Source organism: Rhea pennata, chromosome 4 (genome assembly GCF_028389875.1).
Source record: "Rhea pennata isolate bPtePen1 chromosome 4, bPtePen1.pri, whole genome shotgun sequence".
Lineage (NCBI taxonomy): Eukaryota > Metazoa > Chordata > Aves > Rheiformes > Rheidae > Rhea > Rhea pennata.
In genome coordinates this window covers 39,118,066-39,141,715 of record NC_084666.1, presented here as the reverse complement: position 1 = coordinate 39,141,715, position 23,650 = coordinate 39,118,066, and the positions used below count along the sequence as shown (strand labels likewise).

Here is a 23,650-nt window from a genome sequence, read left to right as displayed (position 1 = left end):
TTTACTCCAGGAACAAACTATGAGATGCAAAAAATGAATGATTTAATGAGTAAATCTAACTTGGTCTGGACCAGGAGTTGTTCTTTAAGACCCAAAAGTGGAAGATCATGAGACTTTAGGGCTTTTCTTTTTAATGAAGTATACTGACAATCATGTCAACCAGCTGTAAACATTATATTGCAGCTATGCACTATCCCACAAATTGCTGCAAATTAGAATGAACACGGCCCCTTGAAAGCACTGACTTAGCAGATGAACAGAGTAAAATGACTCACTGAGAGTACAAATGAAGCCTGTAACATTTTTTTCCTTGTGTTAATTTCTTATAAATGTGTTTACGCTACTAAAACTGTGAGAACAGAATTAGAAATACATTTTGCTGTGGTTTTACGAGCGTGCACACAGAAATGGCCTCAGCAACCCATGGCTTTGGTGTTTTGAATAGTAAATGGTGCACTGGTGTAATGATAGGAGCTGGGAACCAACAGCATGTTCAACAAGGCTGAGAAGTGACATTTCCCATGCTTTGCTTGTAGTTGGAGATAGGAACTGCTACCTTGAAAGAGAGGAGGTAGTGCTGACCTGCAGATTGGTGACATCTGTCCTTTTTGAGTCTTGGTCCTGGTTTGCTTATTTTAGAAAGAGAAATACAACATACAATACTGCCCTTTAAAAGCCCACAGATTCTCATCTTGTGCCTAGCTTGCAGCTGCGGTGAAGTACCACCTGTGTTTGCCACGCTGCGTAGGCTAAGTGCACCGCAGAGGCTGGTTTGGCCCTTGGCTGGCAGATTGTTTTTTCTGGTGAGTGATTCGGAGGCTGATTTACTTTACCCTGCGGTTCTGGCATATGTTGGATTTTTGGAAGTTTGAGTTTCTCGGGGTTGGGGGGGGAAGAGGGAGGGGGTTTGTTTGTTGTTGTGTATGAATTAACATGTTTGTTTTGTTTTGTTTTCAAGTTAAGAAAAAACACAAATGCTGGTGCTAGTGGCTTGTGGCTGATGATGTTTACATGATGATTTGTGTGGGCTAAAGCAAAAAGAACATTTTCATCCTTTCTAATTAGTAGATGTTTGTGCAGCACTATGAAGATAGATGAGAGATGTGCTAAGTGTTATTAATATTCTTTTAAGCTATTTATAATATTTATGTATTTATGACAACAAAAATGTTTCAATAAAAAAGTGAATTATCACAGAGAAAATGCTAAGCTTTTGATCTACTTATACATCACATCACTGCAACCCCTTTCCTTTCAACCTAGAGTTACATTCAAAAGCCGAAAGATATACAGCTGACATTTCAAACTGAATGACGCTACGATAAACTAGGGTTTCTCTAGAAGATAAAATACATCATAAATCGGTGTAACACTTACCTCATTTTAAATATTACTGTCTCCTTTTATCAGGTAACACTATATAACCTCCCGTTACCTCCTTTCTTCCCATATTTTATTTGGTATATTAATTCTGAACAATGATCACAACCAGAATTTTTTTTAATTAAAATCAAATATATGGCTCTGGAGGCTTAGGTTATCTGATAAAAATATTTTAATTAAAAAGATACCAATTCTTTTGATTCCCTGTTAAATTGATAATAATTGAAATGTACAGTGTTAATTTTAGCCTGCAACAAGTTGTTTGAAGAAATAATTCTTACCCTTTTTCGAAGTCAAAAATAAATAAGGAAAAAGAGTTCACGCAAAGGGAGAAGGGAATCTCTGGTCCAATGGTCTCTTTTATTGCAGATTGTCACAAAATCACCCATTATTAGAAAGAACTTACTATATTTCCTTATGAAGTTATTTTATTTTTCTAGGAGTAAGGAAATGCTCGTCTAATTACAGTAGCTGAATTGTTTCTATTTTCGTAGCACTCTACCTATACAGGAGCATTACAGTGCCTGCACATGTACTAGCTTTACATGGAAATCACCTGGGAGACAGGCGTCACGGAAGAGAGGGGTGGCCCCAGGCGGTGCCCCGAGGAGCGCGCCTGCAGCAAGGACGAATCCCCCCGAGCTGGGGGACCCGCTCGCACGAAGGGAGCCCGGCTGCTGCCTAGCAGCTCTGTGATGCCCCGGTAGCGGGAATGGAGGTGGGGGCGGGAGGGGGAGAGATCAAACATTTCAAGAGCCTCTGAAACCAGGAAAAAAGAAAGTAAATATAGACCTTTCTGAAAAATAAATACCAGAATCTCTTTTTCAGGTATTTTTAAGAACTTCCCAATTTGCCTTTCGCTTCACCTGGATTTAACATGCTGTCATAAAACTCCAGGTCAAATTTCTATTTGGAAACCGATTTTAATGCAAGCTCTTTTTAATATGGATCAGGTGTGGCTATTCACAGTACATGAATGTTGATAATAATTAGGAATGAAGCAAAAGTATAGAACTTAGCTGACAGCTACTGTGCAACTATGTTTCTATATAATTTTAAGGAAAAAATTTGGAAATGCAAGATGTATGTGCGTGAGTTGCTGAGGAACTGATCTTTTCCTCTTTGAGACTGTTATATTTAACTAGATATTAAGGTGGGATGTCACTTGGAATTCTTCCATTTAGAATGATTGATTTTTTTTTTCCTTAAGATCTGAGCTGTCTCTATAAATCACTGCATGAGCATGGCTCGGTTCAGACGAGTGATTTAATTCTGTTGCGAGTATTCTGACTTCAGATATTAAACAAACATGTCTGGGATACTCAGTGAAAGCTATTATGGAATATTCTTTGGAATAGAAACAGTTAGATTCATTTCTTTGCAGAAAGTTGAGATCTTTGCATCTGATTTTCGAATCTGAAGCTGATTAACCAGAATCAATTAACCATGAATAAAGTGTCACTGATTTTTTTTTCTCTTAATAACTTCGGTTAACCACTACATGCACTTTATATTCTACCTCTAAGACGGTGAGAAAATAGAAAGCTCAGAAACTGAGAGCAGCTGTGTATGCTACTTAATACTACGTGGGATTAAAAACTGTTACTGTGCTATCTCCCCCCCCCCCCAAAAAAAAAAAAATAGCAGCAGCTATGCATAGTAGGAGACCAAGGATGCTGAAAACTTATGTGCTTTCATGTCAGAAGGATGTAAAATGTTACTCTTTTCCTTTAGTATACCTTCTGCCTAACCAAAGATCTTTTTTTATGCAGCTAGATACCTACCATACTTTTCAGAAGTGCAGAATGTTTTCCACTAATGTTAGTGCAAATCGTTGGCCAGGCTTATTTTTAGATGCCTAAATAAGATCCTCAAGAGTCTGACAGTAGGCATTTACCTCTAATTCTTTTGTTCAGCAGTCTTAGCATGTAAACCCTCTTAACACATGCAAAATTGATCTTTCTTCCTCTGTGTCCCCTCCAATCTTGCAAACACTTCTGGACGGAAGCTTACCTTTTTGAGTTCCATGGATTGTATTTAGTGTCTAAATATTTTCTTGTGTGTATCAGTTTTCAATTCACATACATTGCTTTGCCTTGATCCTGTCGTAGGGGAAGGGGTGAAGATCTATTTATGCGTACCATTTATTATTTTATATGTTATTTTTTCAGAAGTTTCATAAGCTCTAATAAGAATTACCATTTTGAATATTTCCTGAACTTTCAAGTGTGTTCACCATGTGAATGAGAAGGAAACTTGGCTTAATAAATCAATGAAATCATGAGCCAGAATTTTAGAAGCAGGTAAGTAACTATTTTTAATTATTTGACTCTAAATTGAAAAACGTTGGTGCCTAAAGTGGTGTAGCTATTTTCTCATTGTCTAATGTTACAACTTGACACATTTGCCTTCCAAATATCTACCTAATTGTAGGTAACCATAATAACAGAATTAAAGAGGGATGCTGAATAAATGTATAAAATCCACACTAATCCTTAGTGAGTAGAATTACCTCTTTAGGGTAAAATGGATTTGTAACAAACTCCCCAGAAATTTATTCAGTAGTTTTTAATCTCTTATTCCTGTCTCTTTTAGATGGAAGGAAGGAGTCTTTTAGTGGCAGGAAAAGATTAGCAAACAAAACTCTTCTCCACTAGGTCAATAGTATGATTTAAAAACATATTTTTGGCAACCAGGCATCCAATGGCTTTAACTTGTCTCTTTTCTCATGTCTATACTGTTTGCTGCATAAGATAACAGTAACAACCAATATGAAGAAATTTGGACTGCTTAGAAGTTTTGTCAGTCTGTGCTTTTTTTGAGTATAGCTCTTAAAACAATGTATTTCTTCTCTGTTTATTCTTTTGAATGAATTGATCTTTTTTTTTTATCTCTTTTCATAGAAGGGCAATGTTTGTTTCTTTATTTTGTATATGATATTACTGCAGTAGATAACAGGATATTGCAGTCTTTGTGATGATTTAGAACCAAGGAGGGAGGGGGGAGTCTTTCTTTTTCCTTTTCTTTACGTGCTGTTTCTTTACGTGCTGCTTCTTTACTTGGTTTGCTTTTGGTTTTACTCATGCTGGATTGACCTGCACATGTGCTGTAGACAGTCTTCTGGCTTACATGCATACACGCACGTGTGGTGCATATACCAACAGGATCCACCCTGGGAATCTGCATGCATTCCTGCAAATAAAATTGCTCTCCCTTTTGAAATGTGTCTCACTGCACACAAACAAACAAACAAACAAAAAAAACCCTCAGTATATTCTGAGAAAGGAATGCTCAAAAGTGATGCTCATATTTGAGAGGGAAGTCTATATTCATGACTGCCTTTAGCTCCCCATTTTTTTTACAGAAGAAATCCTAGAAAGGTGTGAGGTAGTGCTGTCTTTTAGCTTTGAACAATACATACACCCATTACAGTGGTTATGCCTTGACTATGTGATTAATTTTTACATATTTTGATAAGTAATGTTAATAAGACATGATGTTAAGGGCATTTCCAGTTTCCTGATAATACAGAAGCAGAAATAATCATATAGATAATAGAAAAACATAATTTCTAAGAATTGGTAACATTTTTGCAAGTTAAAACACTGGTGGAATACTCTTAAATAAAAGAGTATACTAAATTATTTCTACTTCATTTTTCGTAAATGATTTTATTGTTTTTAAAAAACAGAAAATTTCAGAGGAAAAGCATGTGAATTCCAATAAAATAACATATTATTCTGGGTATATGTAAAGTAAAACTGTAAACTGCTGAGGTTGTCTGCTGAAACATTTTGTTCAGAAAGGAGTCATATAAATGATCTTATTTAAAACAGAATTAGAGGATGGTACTTTTAAACATCACAAAGGTGTTACCATCATGTTTTGCATTTTATAAGTCTCTGTCATTCTTTAAATGCCGTCCTTTATTTTATTCCCAAAGGGGAGAAAAAAAATCTGACTTCTAACTGGGCTCTACTGCTCAAGGTATGAAAATTTGTTAACAAGGAAGTATAGGATCAATTTACCGTTAAATGTATTACAGAAGTGAAATGTTAAAACACTGCAATGGTATGTTGGAAACATTTAATTTTGATAGGCATGATGTATAGCTAGGGAAGTAAGTGTACTCAAATAATTATGCTGTTTTTGAAAGAGTAGGCAATTTAAAAGCAGATTATCCAATGAGACTCAAGTAGTAGTTGTCAAATTTTCAGGAAGCAATTAAACAAGCAGAGGTTCTCTCTTTTTACTGGCCCTTTCTGGGATACATAGGGATTATGAAGAGAGACAAGAAAAATGACAGAGCAGGCTAAACAGCACACCAAACTCCCCTTGAAGAAACCCTTTTTTTCTTTCTTTTTTTTTTTTTTCCCTTAGTGGCTTTCTCATTTATAAATAAATTAGGTCAGATTTTGCAATATATTTTGCAGCAGGTATCTGAGAAAACGTGCCCTTTGGGAAAGAGTGGAATTTTCTCGACTACCTCACAGTGAAATGTGTGTTGCCCCAAAAGACCCATTCCCCATTTGGGGTTTTTCTTTCTTTCGGGGCTTTAGTTCAGCGCTCAGCCCTTCTGGTTGGCAGCCACCTGGCACCGTGCCTTTGCTTTCCGAAAGCCGGGCCCCGGTTGTTTCCACAGCTGCTGCCGCTGCTGCCTGGCTCTTTGCGCGGCTTTCCCTGCGCTCACCTCCGTTCTCCCGCCCGTGCAGCCTGGCTTCCTCACACCCCGGTTTTTTCACTTTGCACGCTGCAGCATGCAGCCACTGCCTCTGGCTTCTCGGTGAGGTTGTCCCTCACGGTGATCCGCTCTTCGCTGAGGTCCTGGTTCAGCTGCGATCCGAAGGTGCCTGTCTCGGGGTGGAAACCAGGAGATTTCCTGTGCTTTCAGGCCAGTGGGTGGGTGCAGTCAGATAATCAAAAAATCACCTGCTGGCCAGGGGGAGCCGGCTTGCTCTGACCCCTGGAAACACGTGGGGCACGATTGTGTCTTTAAGCCCACCTATCTCCAGAGCTTCGCTTGCCTCATTTGGGGATGGACCCAATTGCCCCGTCTTCTGTGCCACATAACCCAAAATACTCCACAGAGATGGAGGGTACCTGGATGCATCCTTTGACTTTTAATCCATTTCTTACATTTCTTCTGTGTACAGCAATTGTGGTTAGGGATCTTTCCTAGGAAGTGCGGGTTCGAGCCCTACCAGGTTTTACAGTGCATCGAGTCTCAGTCTCCCGTTTCCTGGGTATCTGCTTCAGCCAATTAACGATAGTGCAACAACATGCTGTTTCTTAAGTAAAGTAAATACAGTTGCAGTTTATAAAGAGCTTCTACTAGCAGAAGGTATTATTAGTGTAAGTCTTTTGGATGAGGGTCCTCAGGGGATTTCCCCAGAGAAATTTTTACTTTCTCAGTCTTGCGTGGGGGGCTTAGTTCTCATTATTCAGGGTTAAATTCAAAGTGCATGGGAAATTAAAAAGGACACAGCTATTGAACTGAAGTATTATGGAAACAAGTTGAAAGAAAAATTATGTATCTAAGTCTAAAACCATGATTCAGAAATCCTGCAGCTTTTATCGTGCCTAATCCTTAGTTGTGGTTTCTAGGTTTTGTCTCCTTGGACAGGTTTCAGCAGCCATAAACAAGTCAGGCAAAATTGAATAGTTTTGTAAATTTGTATCTAGCAATCCTATGAATCAGCCACTGAGTAGGTAATAAGTGTTGTATTCAAATCTAGAGGGTTTCTGACTTCTGGAAGATGAGAAAAATGCTAATTTATGTACTTTGTATGTTTTGGAGCATCTCTAATAATACAGTGCCCTGTGAGAAGAGTTCAGTAGTTGTTCCTTCTTGTCTTCACTTCTGTGCCAGTGACTTCTGCTAGTGAGGGTAAGGACAAGATCTCCCGGGAAAAAGAGACTAGCCAAGTTTAAGTTTGTCAAAATATCGGAATTCTTTGGTGAACTATGGCTGAGTTTTGGATTCCATAGTGGGATACAGAACCCTGAACAGTCAGTCTAGTCCCAGGCTAAGCTTTGGCACATAGACACTGCTTTGGAGAGGGCTTATGTATCTCATATCAGTCATTTTTAAGTCAAATAGAACTGAAACCTGATGCTATTTAAAATACAATAACTTTAATGGTGTTTATGAATTTATAACTGTGAAGTATCTAGTTTTTGGCAGGAAGGCAGTATTCACGGTGTTTAAAAGAAAAAAGTTCTTCAGAAAGGGATGACTCAGTTTCAGTTGTTCCCTGTTTTGTCCAAATGTTGTCTCACTATCAAGGATCTTTTTCCCTAAATTTGTATACATTGGTTTGTAGAGCTGCTATTCAGGGGAGAAAATAAATTAAAGCTCAGCATATAGTTATGCAATTCTGTATGTGTGTTACGGCTTTTCTTTCTATTCTTGACAGGCACATGATGATTTTCTGGAAACAGTCTAGCCACAATTTGCAAAGTAGAGAAACTAATAAGCCCTGTCCGGCCTGAATAATAAGCTGTACTTCCATGACAAGGCTCATGGCAGGGTTATTAGCTCAGGCAAAAGGAAATATACTACTACTTCTGCATCTATGCTGATTGTACAAAGTAACTCACATCAGTCTGCGCCATCCTCTCCCAGCACTCGTTAGTTGAGCATTAGTGCCTGTGAAGCCTGGATGGTTGTGTCTCCTCCTTCACGAGCTCTGGATGATTTTGATACATTGGAAGCTTTGAATAGCTCCTCACCCACCTTATGTCAATATCCTCCAAACGTATTTTCAGTCTGTAGCAGCAAGAATCTGCTACAGAAGTGTCCAAGCCACAAAAATGGTTTTCAATTTCCACTCCTCTTTTTCTATGTATTCCAGCAGAGTAGACTCAAGAGGAGAAATTGTGATGCAGCAGGTTTCTCCGAGGACTGCCTCGCTAGAGGGGTACAGGCAGGAAAAAGCATATCCTATATGTTCCTATATGAGCCTTGGGGAAACCTCCTTCAGTGCCCTGCAACCGAAATTCCCAGCTGCACTGCACAAAGTAGTGGGCAGCCCCCAAAGCTGCTGGGGGGACTCCAGGACCGTGTACTACAGACTCAGGAGGGTAGGCAGGAAGGGTGCCGATGTATTGTGAATACCCAAGCTGACATTAAATTGCGTTCCAAAAGCCCTTTCTCTCCTGGCTCATTTCTGAGGCATGAAATTTCTCCTGTGAGCTTATTGCAGACTTTCCCCTCTTCACTTGCCTAAGGAGCTCTTAGTCCCCCAGGGAAACCAGTGCTTTGGCCACTGTCTCACTTGGTGCTAGGACAAGTGTGGAAAGTTCCCATCCTGTCAACCAAGCCAGAAAAGGCTCTCTTCTGCTGCTTTCTTATCCTCTCATGCAATAGATTAATGCAGGTTTCTCTCTAAGACAGCAAAATATAATTGTTTGCCTTACTGTTCCATGCTTTCAGCTACAGGATGCAGAAGTCCTGATTAATGCTCTTAACTACCAAACAACATCCATTGTGCTCTGTTATTATGACTGGAAGTCAGTGACTGGACCCTTAGAGTGATACTTCCTTTTAAAATCCACAGTCGTCTCATCCAATAACATTTCCATAATTAATCCCTTAGAAGTGAACTTGTAAACTAGGTGTACACATTCATTTCATAACTGGCTTTTCAGAACTTGAGTAAGATGCTGTCTTTTTAAATATTTGGACAATCACCTTAAATGTTTTCTTTTCCTTGCAAATTCTTAAACCTTTTTCAGATAACTTAGCTTTATGTTTTCCAGATCAGCTGTGTATTTCCATATCAAAATTATGGAAATTATGACAGTAGATGCATGCTGGCAGAAGCTATCTTTCTTAAGACTCTCCGTGGTCACAGTCTTGATGGGCTGGAGCAGGGCAAGAGGACATTGCTGTTCTGCCGTTGCGCTGTATGCTTAGCAGTGTATGCACTGCACCAGGTAGTGAAGGGACTACAGGTTCTTTTCAACCTCTCCATTCTTTGTAAACCCAAATGTGCACCTGTATATAAAGAACTGACCACCATTTCTAACAACATTTACTTTTGCATCTGATGTATAGATGTTGGCAGAAGCAGGTATCAGAAACAGTACTAATATTTATTGTTAGGCATACATATACATGAACATGAATTCAGTTCTAGGGTAGATCTGTTAACTGAGTAACTTTTTTTTCTTAATTGATATACCTGAAGAGAACTAATCTTGCTGTCTTTGGAGCTGCAGGCCTGCTGATGTTAATGAAAGTGATCCTGGCATTGATGTCTAGGGAGAGGCTGACTTGCAAAGAGGCGCAAGTGTTGCAAGCTGTTTTGTGGCTGGTTCCAGCAGCAGGTCTGCATTGGGAAGGGGAGTACTTGGAAGGTCAAATTTGAGGAAAGAAATGTTTGGGAGTGCATCTGTGTATGACAGGAACACTGAAATCTGCAAACTGCAGATCATCGGTCTAATTACTCGTAATTGCTGCAGCATATCAGGAGAGGCTGGAGAATATTTTGAGGGATTGAAGTTGTTAATTGCAGTTGTTATTTATTATTGTGGGTGTGAAAAGGATTCCGGGAAAGAATGGGATTGGTTTGTAGTCAGATCGTGTGTCCAGAGCACCCTTCAGTAGTATGCACACTTTAAAGCTGAAGAGTTAGAGACCAGTGCTTCAAGCCAGTGTGCTATGAGTAACTGTACAGTTCTGCTGGAGGGGCATGTTCCTGCCTGCCATTCTTCTACACATTTGTCTTATAAATACAGGGAGAAAATCTGGAGGGTATTATGTGAGACACTAGGCATCCCTCTGCTTAGACTTGTTTTCAGTCCTTACTCTCTTGGCTCAGAACTAGAAGGCTTTTGAGTTCACTCCCCAGAATTAAGGTATATCTGATCTCAGGGAACTTGATCCTTTGGTTTCTATGCAGAGAGACATGAGCATGTATAGACTTCCCAAAGCAAAAAAGAAAGAAAATTTTTCTAAAAAAAAAAATCCCTATCAGACTAAGTCTCGTTACTGTTTGTACCTGACTAAAAAGGCCAGCTTTTTTCATTAATCTCGCTGCACTCCTTGAGCAGCACAGGCTATTTGCAGACAAAAACCAAAATGTTATTTCATTTAATTGGATTTTATTTGCTCTTTTTGCATGCTCCTTTGCTCTTGTTTCAGGGTGAGAAGTGTGCCCACTTTCACCTCTCGGTACTGTCCCCGTGTCCCACTTTCCTCTCTCAGGGAAATATCCGCAGAGTCTGCAGTCCCCGCAGCTGGGGAAATTGGGGAAATTTTCGATGCCTCTTATCCTTTTCCCCTTGCCACCGGACTCCTCTCTCTCTCTCTCTCTCTCTCTCTCTCTTTCTCCTTTTTTTCTTTTTTTTTTTTTTTGTTTTTTTTTTGGTTTTTTTGTTTTTTGAGGTGGATAGACTAGGAGAAGGCGGAGGGTGAGTCGCCCACCCCTCGCGGCGAAGGGGCGCCTTTGAGCGCCGCCGCTCCTCTCGGGTCCCCCCTGCTCTGGTTTTCCTCTGGCTGAAGTGCTGTGTACACAAACGGCGTGCTTCTGCCTTGCAATTAGGTAACCCAGATTTATTTACTTTTGCCCTTTCTCTCGTCCATACACGTATTTCGTGTTTGTAGCTCTTGTCAGCTGCAGGGTTGGGGGTTTTGTCCCGAAGAAGTTATTTATTTTTATTTCTCAGGAGGCAGTTTTAAATCAAACGTCCGTGTCGGGTCCAGCCCGACTCCCCAAACCAGCCGGGCGCTGCCCGCCGCCGTCGGGGCTGAGGGCGGCGGGGGGCCGCGGCGGGGGCGGCCGAGCAAGAGCAGCCGCCGAAGGGGCTGCCCGGGGCCGGGGCGGCTGCGGGGGCCGGGGCCGGCGCGGACGGGGCGGCCGCACCGAGGGACGGTCCCGGGCGGCGGCTGCCCGGCGGCTCTCCCGGAGCACAGATTTGGGGCGAGAGGGGGCTGCTGTGTGTTGCACGGAGCGGGGGTCGCGCTGGGTGACAGAGGGAGCAGCTGCCAGGAGAGACGGGGCGGGCGGGGGTCTCTGAGGAGAGCCCATCCGGCAAGAAGCGGGAATGACTTTCGTCCCAGCTGCGGAAGGTAAATGTGGTTTGACCATTTGACTGCTGTCGCCCCCCTCCCGCCCCCTCCCGCGGCGTTTTAGGATCGCAGGGCCAGCCGGGTTTGCCCTGGCCCGCGCCCGCGGGTGCCTCTTTGCCCGGGGCCACGAACCTGCGGCGCCTCCCGCTGTCATGAAATACAGAGGAGACGAGAAATGCGTCTTCCAGGAAGCGTTATCTCCTCTCCCCTGGGGCTCGTTTGCCTTTCTTTTTCTTTTTCTTTCTTTTTTTTTTTTCCTTCTTTTTTCCCCTTCGCTTCTTTCCGCGCAGCTTCGCCCCCAGCGCGGCCCGCTCCGCGCCGGCGGAGGCCGGGCGGGGGGAGCAGCACCGGGCGCCCTCGGGGAGGCCGCGTTCCCGCAGCACCGAAACACGGAGCCCTTCGCTGTGAATGAGGAGCCGCTCGCTCCCACGGGCTTGGCACTAAGGATTTCGCTGGATAAGCTCTTTAGGAATTATGAATAGCGGGCCAATAGCTTTTACTGAGGAAAGAAACAAAGTCAGGGACTTCTCTGGTAACTGAAAATTAACCTCTGAAAACGAATGGGATTTTGCCTCCCTGTGGAAACAATTAAACTTCTGTAATGAAAGATCGAAGCTTGCTCTGAAAAGATCTACTGTATTAAAAAATAATAGCAGCATCCAGGGTAGTTTTGCAGCCTTAGAAGCACATTTTAAACAAAAATGTTGCCTGTATACTCTAAGAGGCGTTCAGAGTGGAACATCCACACTATCTTTCCTAGGATTTTCTCGTATGCAGGGAGCACAGAAATGTTATTCTTCCCTGTAGACCCTGAAGTTCTTCAGATAAGATTTTCTCCTTTTTGATCTTGCTGGTTGTCAAACGAGGTAGTTACTAGGAGGAATTATCCACTGTGGCATTATGCCTTCAGGTAGCAGAGGGATTGCTGTTGTAGGCTGCTAATTTTCTGACTGTCTCTTCTCCGGCTCATCTCTCCCCCCATCAGCATCGGGCCACCTGGGGTTTTTAGGATTTTTTTTTTTCCTGTATTCAGGTCTGAAGGGGTGACGACATCGCCGCTTTTGCCCGTTTGAAATTTATAGGGCTTTTCTAGCGGTTTTGTATGGGCAGGTAAAGGAAGACGGGAGGTTTCGTGGTAAAGAAGTCCTGCAGGGCAGTTCCCTTTCTGCCCCGCTCCCGGGCCGCCTCCAATAGCAAGGCTATAAGGATTCATTTAAGGGGATTGTTAGGGAAATGATCCGGGGCGAAAGTGCAACTTCCAATGGCTTGGGGAAGGCTCCCTTCTTTTGCTGTTGAACTTCTCCAGGTGTCATGCGAATTTTCCTCTGAGGTGAGCCTTTGAATAATAGTGTTTTCAGTGTTAACGTTATTACAAAAAAAAAAAAAAAAGTGCTTTGCGACTAATTAGTCTTTGATCTTTTTCCTCGTTTTCTCAGACCTGATTGTTCTAAGCTCTTAATTTTATTAGTGCAAATGAAAAAGCTAAAGATTGGGGTACAGATGCATAAAGTTGTGGCAGGTTTAGCTCAGTTGGTTAGAGCGTGGTGCTGCTAATGCCAAGCTCGTGGGTTCAGTCCCCGTCCGGGGGCTACGCTGAGGGTTGGACTAGATGACCTCCAGAGGTCCCTTCCAGCCGTACCATTCTATGATTCTATGTTGATGAATAAATACATATACGTACATACAAATATATATATATATATATAAAGGCAGTTTCTCACTTGTCCACAGCACTTTACTTGAAAAACAGGAAAGACTGACACAGTTTCCCCTTCATCAGATTAAAAACCATCTGCTATTTTTAAATGTTCAAATCATTTGCCAGGATTATCACTTTATTCCAAATGATAAAATGCAGAGATTTTGCTTGTCGTTGCCACAGAGAAAACAAAATATTTCCTTCACCTCCCCCCCCCCAAAAAAAGAGAAAAATCCAGAGCGTTTAGGGGGTTTTATTTTGCTGTCATTACTCTACGCTGAGACATAACAAACGATTATAGGTTGGAAAACGCATTGGAAAATAGTAAGGTCACGTTACGACAAAGGTCTGGCCAGCATTAATCTAGTGTTTGCAAAACAGTTGACAGTTGTGAAGGGTCTTTTTTTTTTGTTGTTGTTTGCTTGTTTTCCCTTTCCTCTTTTCCTTTAAAAATAACCCCCTCCAACAGCACGAAACTCTCCCACTTAACATAGGTGACATAAAGTCTCCCTCCCTTTCCAGTTGCGACCGGCACGAATGGTGCTGGTAAATTGGAAGATGATTTCATTACTTTCAGTCTGATCGCTGTAATCCCCATTATACCGTGAACAAACAACCGCAGTGGGACCCACACGGGGGGGCGGGAGGATGCTCCAGGCGCGGGGGGATGCGGCGGCGGTGGGGTGGGGGGCGGTTTGGGGGGTTTGTCCGGTTTCGGGGGGCAGCGGCTGAGCTCCGGGGTGCGCCGGGGCGGCCCGAGGCCGCTGTGCTTTGCCGCGCGCCGATGCCCCCGCTGGAGGGGCTGGCGCGGAGGGCGGCCTCTGGGCCGGCGGGAGTCGCAGCCCCCCACGCGAGCCCTGGCGGCCGATTTTCTTGGGGTGTTCCCCTACCTGCTCAAACACAGCACCAGCCCGGCTTTATGAACAGCTTTCGGTAAACACTCGATCAATCACACCGGCAAGGAGGCACATCAGGAATTGCGAATGCATACAGGCATAAAAACTCTTCATCATTGTGGTATTTGCACACATTTTCTCTTCTTTCCAAGAGTCTTTCCAAGAGAAATAGTATCTTGAAAGATCCAAAGTGAGGAAACCAAGGTGGAAAAAGAGTAGATATTGTTAAGAAGTCATACAATCTCTTATGCTTAACACCAGCAAGGCAAATGCACGAAAGAAAAGTAAGTCTAGATAATCTGAAGACTCCTTAAAGATGCTGTTATACTTACAGTCAGGGACACCATATTTCAAGAATGCATGGCTGAAAAACATGAAACAGTCATTTTAACGTACAGCACTGTGTGTATGTATATATATGTGTATATATATATATAAAATGTATAAATGGAAAGGATGAGCATTTACCAGAATTTCTATTCATCAAACAGCTCTTTTTGTTGCAGTCATTTCTAGTTTCATCTTAATTTGAAACACACTTGTATCCAGGGATAGGTCCTTGAAAATGCAGTGTATTTGGTCTAGGACCTTTTGATAATAAGAGTTCTGCACAGCATGGAGTTTGTGTCCTCGCTTCATGACACTGAGAGTCTTATACTTGCAAAAGGACATGGGCCAACCAGGAGCCCATAGCACAGTTTCACTGAAATGGGCAGGAAAATGGCTATTGTGGCAGAAATGGTAGATGGTGGTTCTTACGTTACGATGATCCTAAACTTTGCCCCACTCTTCTAGATAGTGAGCATCAGGGAAAAACCCTTGGGCTGCTTTGGCCTGGTGGGGATCAACCCTCAGAGAGCTGCAGCTGTGTTGGGGTGGGGGCTTTTCCCCAATGGTGAAACCTGCTAATGGACCATAGCGCTGCACTTCCTCGGGACGGACCTTGTGACCACATTCCTTCCGCAGAGCTGTTGTCAGGCATATTTTTCTTTTATTACAATTAGTACATTTGTTGCGTAAGTTTTCATTTCAAGAGTGAACTTAATATGAAACTCACTCATCTTCTGTTAATACAAATCATATGAGGAGCCTAAGACAGATAGTTCTGATGTTAGCAGAGTGATTTTTGATGTTGCCCTTGCAAGCTGGCTGAGTCTTACAAGTAGTATGGAAAGTTGATTTCCTTGGCTTCTCGGGAACTTAAAAGAGCATGTTTGAAGATGCATATATTCTCTGCAGAATAGGGATTGGATCTGCATCTGCTTACGTCTAAGACCCCCATGTAAGCACTGTGTTTAAAGGGACTGGATTATTCACTTTCCTGTCTGATGTATTATTTTCCATAGCAATATGTCATGGAGCCCTTTGACAGAAAAATCATGTCTTGATCTATTGTGGCTAAGACTGACACAGAGGGATAAAATTATTAATTGACAATTTCTAATTAAAATAGTACATGAAATGAACTCTAGAAACATTTAGTAATTCTGACATAAGTGACTTTCTTTTGTAAGTACAGTAACACTTTTTCCATGTTCTAATCTTCTGGATGCATAATTGTAAGAGTTTCTTCTGCTCTTAAGTATCAGTGGATACATTTGTGCTTATTTGAAGTTCAAAATTCTTGGCAATCCATAGGAATGGAATTTTAATGTTATGGAAAACCGTGAAAGTTTACACATTTTTTTTTACCCTTAAAAGTTCACGATTTTTCTTTTGTCAAGATCAGATTGTCAAGAATACTACAAAAAAAAAAAAAAAAAAAAAAATCAGCATCTTTGAGTTAAGTCTTGAAGCTACATGTTATGCTTCTAATTTGAAGAAAAGAAACAACTACTAGATACCATGAATACAAATAACATTAAGAGTTTGTCTGCTGACCTAGTGTCCTTCAGGAGAAATGTACCAAAGCTCCCCTTGAAAAGCTAGGACATTTAAATAAAATTTTCTTGGCCAAGTTATGTTTATGTGTCCCTTCTACTAGCAAAATTTTCCATGTACTATTTTGGTTCTGAAGAAAATTAGAAAGGAGGAAAAGGACAGGTGTGGATCAGACATACCTGACAGTATAAACCCAACTGACCAAACTGGCTTTTTTTCAGGCTTTGAGGATAACTTTTAACCTTGGTAATATGGATAGTGACAAATCTCTGTCTAGATCTTATTCCAAAGATAACACCGCCGACTCATAAGCACTGTTTATGAGTCAGTGCCAGCCACAGCAACTTCACAGAGATCACATTCCTGATTTTATATCAGTCCTGGTCTCCTGGGTAGATTATCAGTCTATGAACACCCAACACCTCCTTTGCTAGATTATGTGGCACACCTGTAGCCTGTGAATTGGCATCAAAGCAGATGAAACCAAAGGGGCACCTTAATTGCAACCAGAGACCATTACCTTGCAGTTTATTGCAACAGAGACGCCTTTTGTTTTAGCCTGGTGTTCTGCTGTGTCTGCACAGATGGGAGCCTTCCATGTACTTTATAGGTCTCCTATGCATCACGGACATTGAATTTTACTGTATTTTTTTCTTTGAGCTTAGACTATTTTTTCACTAAAGCATTGTGTTTATTAAGTAACAGTATTACTTGCAGTAAGTATAAAGCCTCCAGAGAGTCAACTAGTTTTGTTTCCCTTCTTTATACAGACTAGGTTATCTCAAAAGATTTGTGAATACTGCTCTGCAGTAATTGATAATGGCATTACACAGTGTGCTAAGCTAAGACTGTTTCTGGAAAGTTTGCCAGGAGAGGTATTAATGGTATTATTGAGCTTCTGCTTCTTCCAGACCATATTGATATTCTGATTCTACTCCCATAGGTAGCTCATCTGCTTCTGACAGTGGTAGGTCCAGAATTTAGTTATGTTAAATGTGATGCAAGGATAATATAGCTAAGCTTCTCCAGTTGTTGTATTTTGGTGGTCTACTTAGCTACCAAAGTATCATATATTCCATATAAAATTCTGCTTAATTCAAGTATGAAATGAACAACTTTTAAAATAGCCAAAAGATTGTTAATCAGCATTTGTGGACTTAATTTGAGGATGATTTTGGAGTAATGTGATGAGATTGACAATATTGACATAGAGCTGTTTGTCTGGCAACATGGACTTCCATTTCCATTTCTTTTGTAGTGACAAGAACAACTTTCTGCTTAAAAATTTATCAACATTAATTGAGAATACATCTTAAGTGCTAATTTCTTCTGATTCTGTTATTTAGCCAGTGTTAAGAAATGTTAGTTTTAGAATACAAAATGTATAAGAAGTGTATAATGTAAATACATTTTGTATTCTAAAACTAACAAGATTACACACAGTCCTTTTACTAATTTGGGGGGAGAGAGAAGAGTAGGGTACAAAGGAAGGTGCTGCTCAGCCGAATTCTGGACAGCCGTGGATAGAAGCAGAAGCGTGGGACAGGGCAGGATGGCTGTTACTGCTGGGAAGAGGGAGGGATGAGGGATGAGTATCGGTGGGACCATGTATCCTCTTACAGAGACCACTAATCTCACCTCTTCCAAACTTATGTCTTGATCCCCAATACAGCTAAGAAAATCCAGTCTTAATAAATCAAAGGTAATTTCTTCCTTTGGGCTTTCCTCCTCTTTCACTATTTTGTATCTTCAGATCCAGACCGTACATCTTATTTTTCCTGTTACTAAATGCTACTCTTTTAAAGGAATTGGATAGTTATTCTCTATGCATTTCAGGGTCTTTATTATCTTAAATAAAACCTGTTTTATATAGAAATTCAGCACAATGTCAATTACTATTTAAATATTCAAATTAGGCCTTTAAGTGTTGTGAATTTCAGTATACCTTATACAGTGTGATGTACATTGACAAAAATTATAGAAAAGGAAATAATATATTAATGAATTTACAAGAAAAAAAAGCTGAAAGAGAAATTTCAACAAAAGTTGATTACTAACCATGTGACTTTTGTATTTTATTACATAGTTATATTTTCTTATAAAAAGGGAAACACATTTCAGGCATTATCATATTTTTACTGTAACAGATGAAAGTTGTGTCTTATTGTAAATTTTGCTACTATGCCAGGGGAAAAACAACAAAAAAAATCTGCTAGTACAAATCAGAAACAGTACTGTCACATTTTAGAGAGAATGCATCAGTAACTAATACACTCTTTGATATAAATTCCTCAGTGGAATATAGAAATGAGAGGTTACATTTAATGATAAGCAAGACCCCGCACTTGTTTACATTAAGAAATGCACAGAGAGACCCACATCTCTCTAACACATCTAAAGCAGTTCAGTGACTTCCTAACTCTTTTTGTCATGCAGGTGATTCATGCTGGAGAAGGCAAACACAGATCATTGCATGGAATTTTTGGTTAGTCAGCAGGCCTGTTTGAGAGGTTCTCCAAATATAAAAACATATTTCAGTTAAATTATGTTAAGCATAGCTACAATATTTCTTAGAATTCTTAATGTGAACATAGGGTAACTGCAGTTGTGAAAATACTTTTTTTCCAATACGTGAGTAACAGCTACTAAGATAAAAGTCATGGAAAATACCTGTGGCATCCTGTCCAGAACAAGTATGTGCTCCCTGATGTGGAACAGCAGTACTAAGTCTTTTTCACAATCTGAATCTCTGTGAAGCCTCATAGGCTTTTTGGCCTGTTGAGTAGCAAGTAGAAATGGCCTATGAAGAGGTCCACAGGACTGAAATGAAAGGTCAGTCTAGTGGTGCATGGTCATGCAATTGCAGAAGAACTTGGGCAACATAGCAAGGTGTATGTATGTTGTGAGGGGAGAGCCTGCTCTCGCTGTTTGTAGAAATGAAAGTTGCCTTTTCAGTTTTCATTTATTTTATGTTTATGAAGAACACAAAACTTACGCTACAGTCCAACAGAATAAATTGCCACAGGGGAAGTAAACAAGAAAAATCATAATTTATTTCAATACCTACTTTACCTTTCAAAAGAACTGATCATTTCTTATGTTGTGGTTACACATCAGAAGTGTTGTGAACTTGTTAAGTTCACAACAAATGAGACAGGTTGCATATACGATCTTGTTCCAGAAAAACTTATCTGAACAAGATTTGATACTTTTCCATTAAAAAAAATGTCTTGACGGCATGGATTATAAGAACTTTTTTTCTATAAAGGTAATAATAAATGATATGCCTGCCCTGAAAACTTAAACAGTGTTTATACTGGTATTCATTGTCAAAGCCAGATTATTGAAATAACGAATGAGGTTCACTTCCTTAGAATGTGTAAATGTCCTAACTTAGAGTTAAACTGTCAACAGCTGAAAGACAATACCATTGACATGTACCTGGCACTAGTTACTCAGGTTTATTTTTTCCTGGAAAGCTGTTTTGGGCGACAGAGTGGCGTCCGGGTTTCCCAGGTTGTTGTGCTGACAAACTGCAGTGGTGGTACAGGCAGGGAGTCTGACAAAATCTCATTAATCATTTTAAATTAAATCCAACATTCCTCTCCAATACTGCCAAGCAGCAAGCTAACTTTTACAAATGAAATGAATGCTCTCTGAAAAGATCCGATATCCTGATCATGTTGCTCTCAGATAAATATATTCGATTTTTGTCACATACACATGCAAAATAAGTATTATTTTTAACCTTCAAAATATTGCGTGTGTTGGATTGATAGAAATCTTGAGTACTTTTTGCGCCTGTTTTCCGTAATAGGTGCTATGACTGAACAGCATCTCTGAAAACTAGGCTTTCTTCATTTATTCAGCCTTCCTGATGAATTGTAGTTATTGTTTTTTTAAAATTATAAGGCATACATGGAAAGTGCCTTTTTAACGGAAAAAACTTTCACATAGGGAATGGAAGTGTTCTGTGTAACATTTCATAATCCACTTCTCTAAGCTTGTTTAGATGAATAAGAATAGAAAACTGCAAATTTATTAACATTGTCAGCTAAAGTACTGAAGTGATGTAGTAGTAATATGTTCTCTTTAAAGCTTTTACATATACTTTCATTTCTATAATTCTAGATAGCTGGTTATGATTTAATTACGTATATTGTATAGTAAGTCTTAAGTTTTAACATCTGATACATAATATTAGAAGACCACATAGATTTTACTTTACTTACTAAATTCAACATTGAGTACAGATTATAAATGTTTGTATATTCTCTGTAAACCAAAATTAAACCATAATGTGCCTATGGGAGACACAGGAAATCCTTAAAGTCTGCCCTTTGTCCATTTTAGCAGTGCTTTTGAGATTAGACTGGTAGATTTTACAATGGCAGAGAACAAGTCACCAACCTGAATGTTTATTAGTTTTGATATTCACATGAAATATGTGAAAAGAAAAAAAAACTCTCTCTTAAATTTTCAACTGTAATGCAATATAAGGCAAGTAAATTTGATTTTTATACATGCTTAGTTTTGTATTATTTTGTGTTTTTTAATATGATAGTTGGTATATCTCAGTCTTTGCTTAAGTATTCAATTTAATACTCATTTTTAAAAAATAGAGCTTTAAAAAGTATCAAATTGCAAAATGATAGCTTATACAGAAACCAAAACTATTACTTCAAAAAAGAACAGTTCTTGTTGATTAATTCATCTATGTAATGATTATTACTAAACTTCAGTATACTGAAGACAGTAGTAACATTTATTTGCCCAGTTAAACAGTTTATTTTCCTAAATCTGTATTTTGAAATAGTTTATAATTTTACCTTTTCCTGTGCGTGTGTGAGCAGAAATTGAGGAGAACAAATTGAAACACAATTATCCTGAAAGAGAATTTCTTGTCCATTTCAAAATTGGCAATTTTGTCTCTACCTTACAATTGTTTAGGCTTTTGTACGTCATTATAACTTGAAGAAGCTTTGTTTTACTTTGAAAAGCCAAAGTTGTGTCTATTATTTAGACTGTGAATGAAAATTATACAAGTTTAGAAATAGTTCTGAAAAAAATGATGTCAGACACTGACTATAACCAAGTCATGTGAATATCTGATATACATCGTACTCCTTAAATATGTGTAACATTTTACATGGATACACAAACACTAGTCTTACCTGCGTGAATAAAGAAAAATTGTACTTACGTCACATCTGTGTACACTGAAGCTATCACAGTTTCAGAAATGGCCATTAAGAATACAATTGCACTATTGATTAAGACCAGAATAATTAGCGTTTGTAGGGCTAGGCGCTGCAGCCTCTTTTCTGCTTTCAGGGTATCCACCACATAGCCAGTGTACAGGCTGCCGCAGCGCAGTAGTGACGGTCCCCCAGTGCTCTGCCTTCACAATTCCACCTGTCTGCCGGGAGAGAGACGTTCTCCCATGGTTTCCTGAAGAACGGTCATAGAGTATTTTAACCTAGTACCAACTTACTAAATATAGTCAATTCAAAGGACAGGCAGTGATGGAATTGCACCCTAATCTGGGAATCACTTTGCAGTATTGAATACCATCACGCTCATGTAATAGGTTTGGGATCCTCTACCTAAGTCTTCCAAAGTGCTTGCTTAAGTAGTTTTTCACAGCACACCAATGAACACACTCAGTAACATCAGGATCAATGATGTTTCTATCACTTATTTCTTTTAAAATGTATGTAGGAAAGCAATAGTGCATTGAAGACCTTCCCACTACTTAGCTTTCAAATAGCTTTTGAAGGACTGAGAGAATTCAAACTTCATCTTTTCTCCCTTTGTAAAACTGGTATTAAATTGTGCTTAAGATTTTTCTTCTTTTTAAGACATGGCAGAAAACTGCCTAGCTTCATGATTCTTAAAAGGAAGAAATTACTTCTCTGCCAAGCAAGGACAGAAGAAACGTCTATTGTCACCTTTTTGTTTGTCGGCTAGTTCTAAGGGATTGCACGCTTGGTATATTGCATTTGCTGTTTTCTCTTCTACTCTGAGTTGGTAATGTAATGCACAGCATGAGTTTGACGCTAATGCTAGTTAAAATCCTATTGCAAAGGTCAAATGCTGTTATCTGTACACATGTAGGTGGGGTTTTTGTTTCTCCCTGACTTACGTCTTATCAAAAGCATACCATCCTGTTTCTGATTTATCTTCCTGGCCATTACGCTGGCCCTGAGGCTTTCTAAACCTTGTGAACAGAGGTAGACAACGATACCAGAATGACCAAGGTTTTTCTGCTTGCAGGCTTTGTTCTAGTTCTGATTGAGGATGGATACTGAGAGTAGCCGGAAATTAAGAAAAAATGCAGGTTAAAGAATTATACACACACATACATAGTGCATAATCCAAACCAGTTTCACTGATGTCAACATAATTACTAATGAGAAGAGCATTAGACCTTGCTCTTCATTTGCGGTATGAGAAGAAAACTTTCCCTGATAAGAGTACTTGTAATTTCAGAATTCACTGAATTCTCTTGCATTCTTTTAAAGGTGTGTAACTTCTGAGAAGCATTTTCTAGAACGCTGTATTTTGCAATCTTCATGCAAGAGCACTGCATGGACACTTATTGTTGGTTCTGCAGAATATGATGTTAAAGTTTTGCAACTTTTGTTTTTTTATAGGACTAGAGTCTACCTGTGGCTAAAGCAATGTTTAATATTAATACTTTTTATCATCTAAAAAGTTATATTTAAATATTCAAACAAAGCTCCTCAACTGAAGTCTTCATGTTTGAGGTTATTTTACCATTGATGTATGCATTCTTGGGCCTTCTGAAATGTATGAAAGAATTCAGAGAGAAATGATGAAAAGTTACCCTGAGAGAGGGGAATAATATTGCAAAACTTAGCTGGAAGATTGCTGCGATACTGCAGCTGCCTGGCTTTGCACTGTATGCTACACAAATGCAAATGAATTTTACACTTGATTAAAGGTAATGCATACAACTCTACATTATCATACAACTCTTTCTGGATGAATTTTTGCATATGGACCAGAACTATAAAGGAATTGTTGTTTATGAATACTTAAAATAGCAATGTTCCATGGGCTACCTACAAAAAAAAAAAAAAAAAAAAAAAAATCAAATCCATTTGTAAACAGAGCTAAGAATATTTTCCTACCAGATCTCATAGTGTGGTAGGAAAAAATGATAAATCTATTAGTTACCATGATTACCATGATGAATTCAGATGCTAGAAATGGCTGAATGTTTATGTAAATGAATATCACCAGGAAAAAATTAAGGAACAGCTCTTATTTCAACTCATTTAATTCCGCTGCAGTTGCCCTGCTAATACTCTAAATGCGTTAGAAAATGTATGACACGACCTGACTGAAATGAAACCATCTTTCAAATATTTTCATAAACCTAGTACTATTTACAATTTAGCTACAACAGACAGATCTAGAAAGCGTATGTTAGTATTTGAGTTGGCCAATACAGTTTGAAACAGCTCTAATCTTGCATAGTCACAGTTTTAATAGCTTTAACAATGTCACCTGGTATATGTTTTTCTAGGCATTACCATCATTGACACTTCTAGAGTAAGGGAAGCAGCTGAAAGCGGCAACATGCTACTTGCCCTTTACCACTTTCCCTGTTGAGTTTTTTCCTTGTTTATGGTGCTGAATAGTTAACTGCAGCTCTACATCATCAGTAACTACAGTCTGCAATATAAG

At 39.6% G+C, this 23,650-nt stretch overlaps 1 protein-coding gene across 1 annotated transcript in view; it reads left to right on the top strand.

Annotated features, from left to right (window-relative positions):
• The first annotated feature begins 718 nt into the window (after nucleotides 1-718).
• CEP44 (centrosomal protein 44) overlaps nucleotides 719-23,650 on the top strand; it is a 58,348-nt gene continuing 35,416 nt past the window's right edge. The window contains exons 1-2 of the mRNA XM_062575792.1: nucleotides 719-803; nucleotides 3,555-3,686. The gene's annotated coding sequence lies outside the window, so the exon portion shown is untranslated. The remainder of the gene's footprint in view (nucleotides 804-3,554; nucleotides 3,687-23,650) is intronic.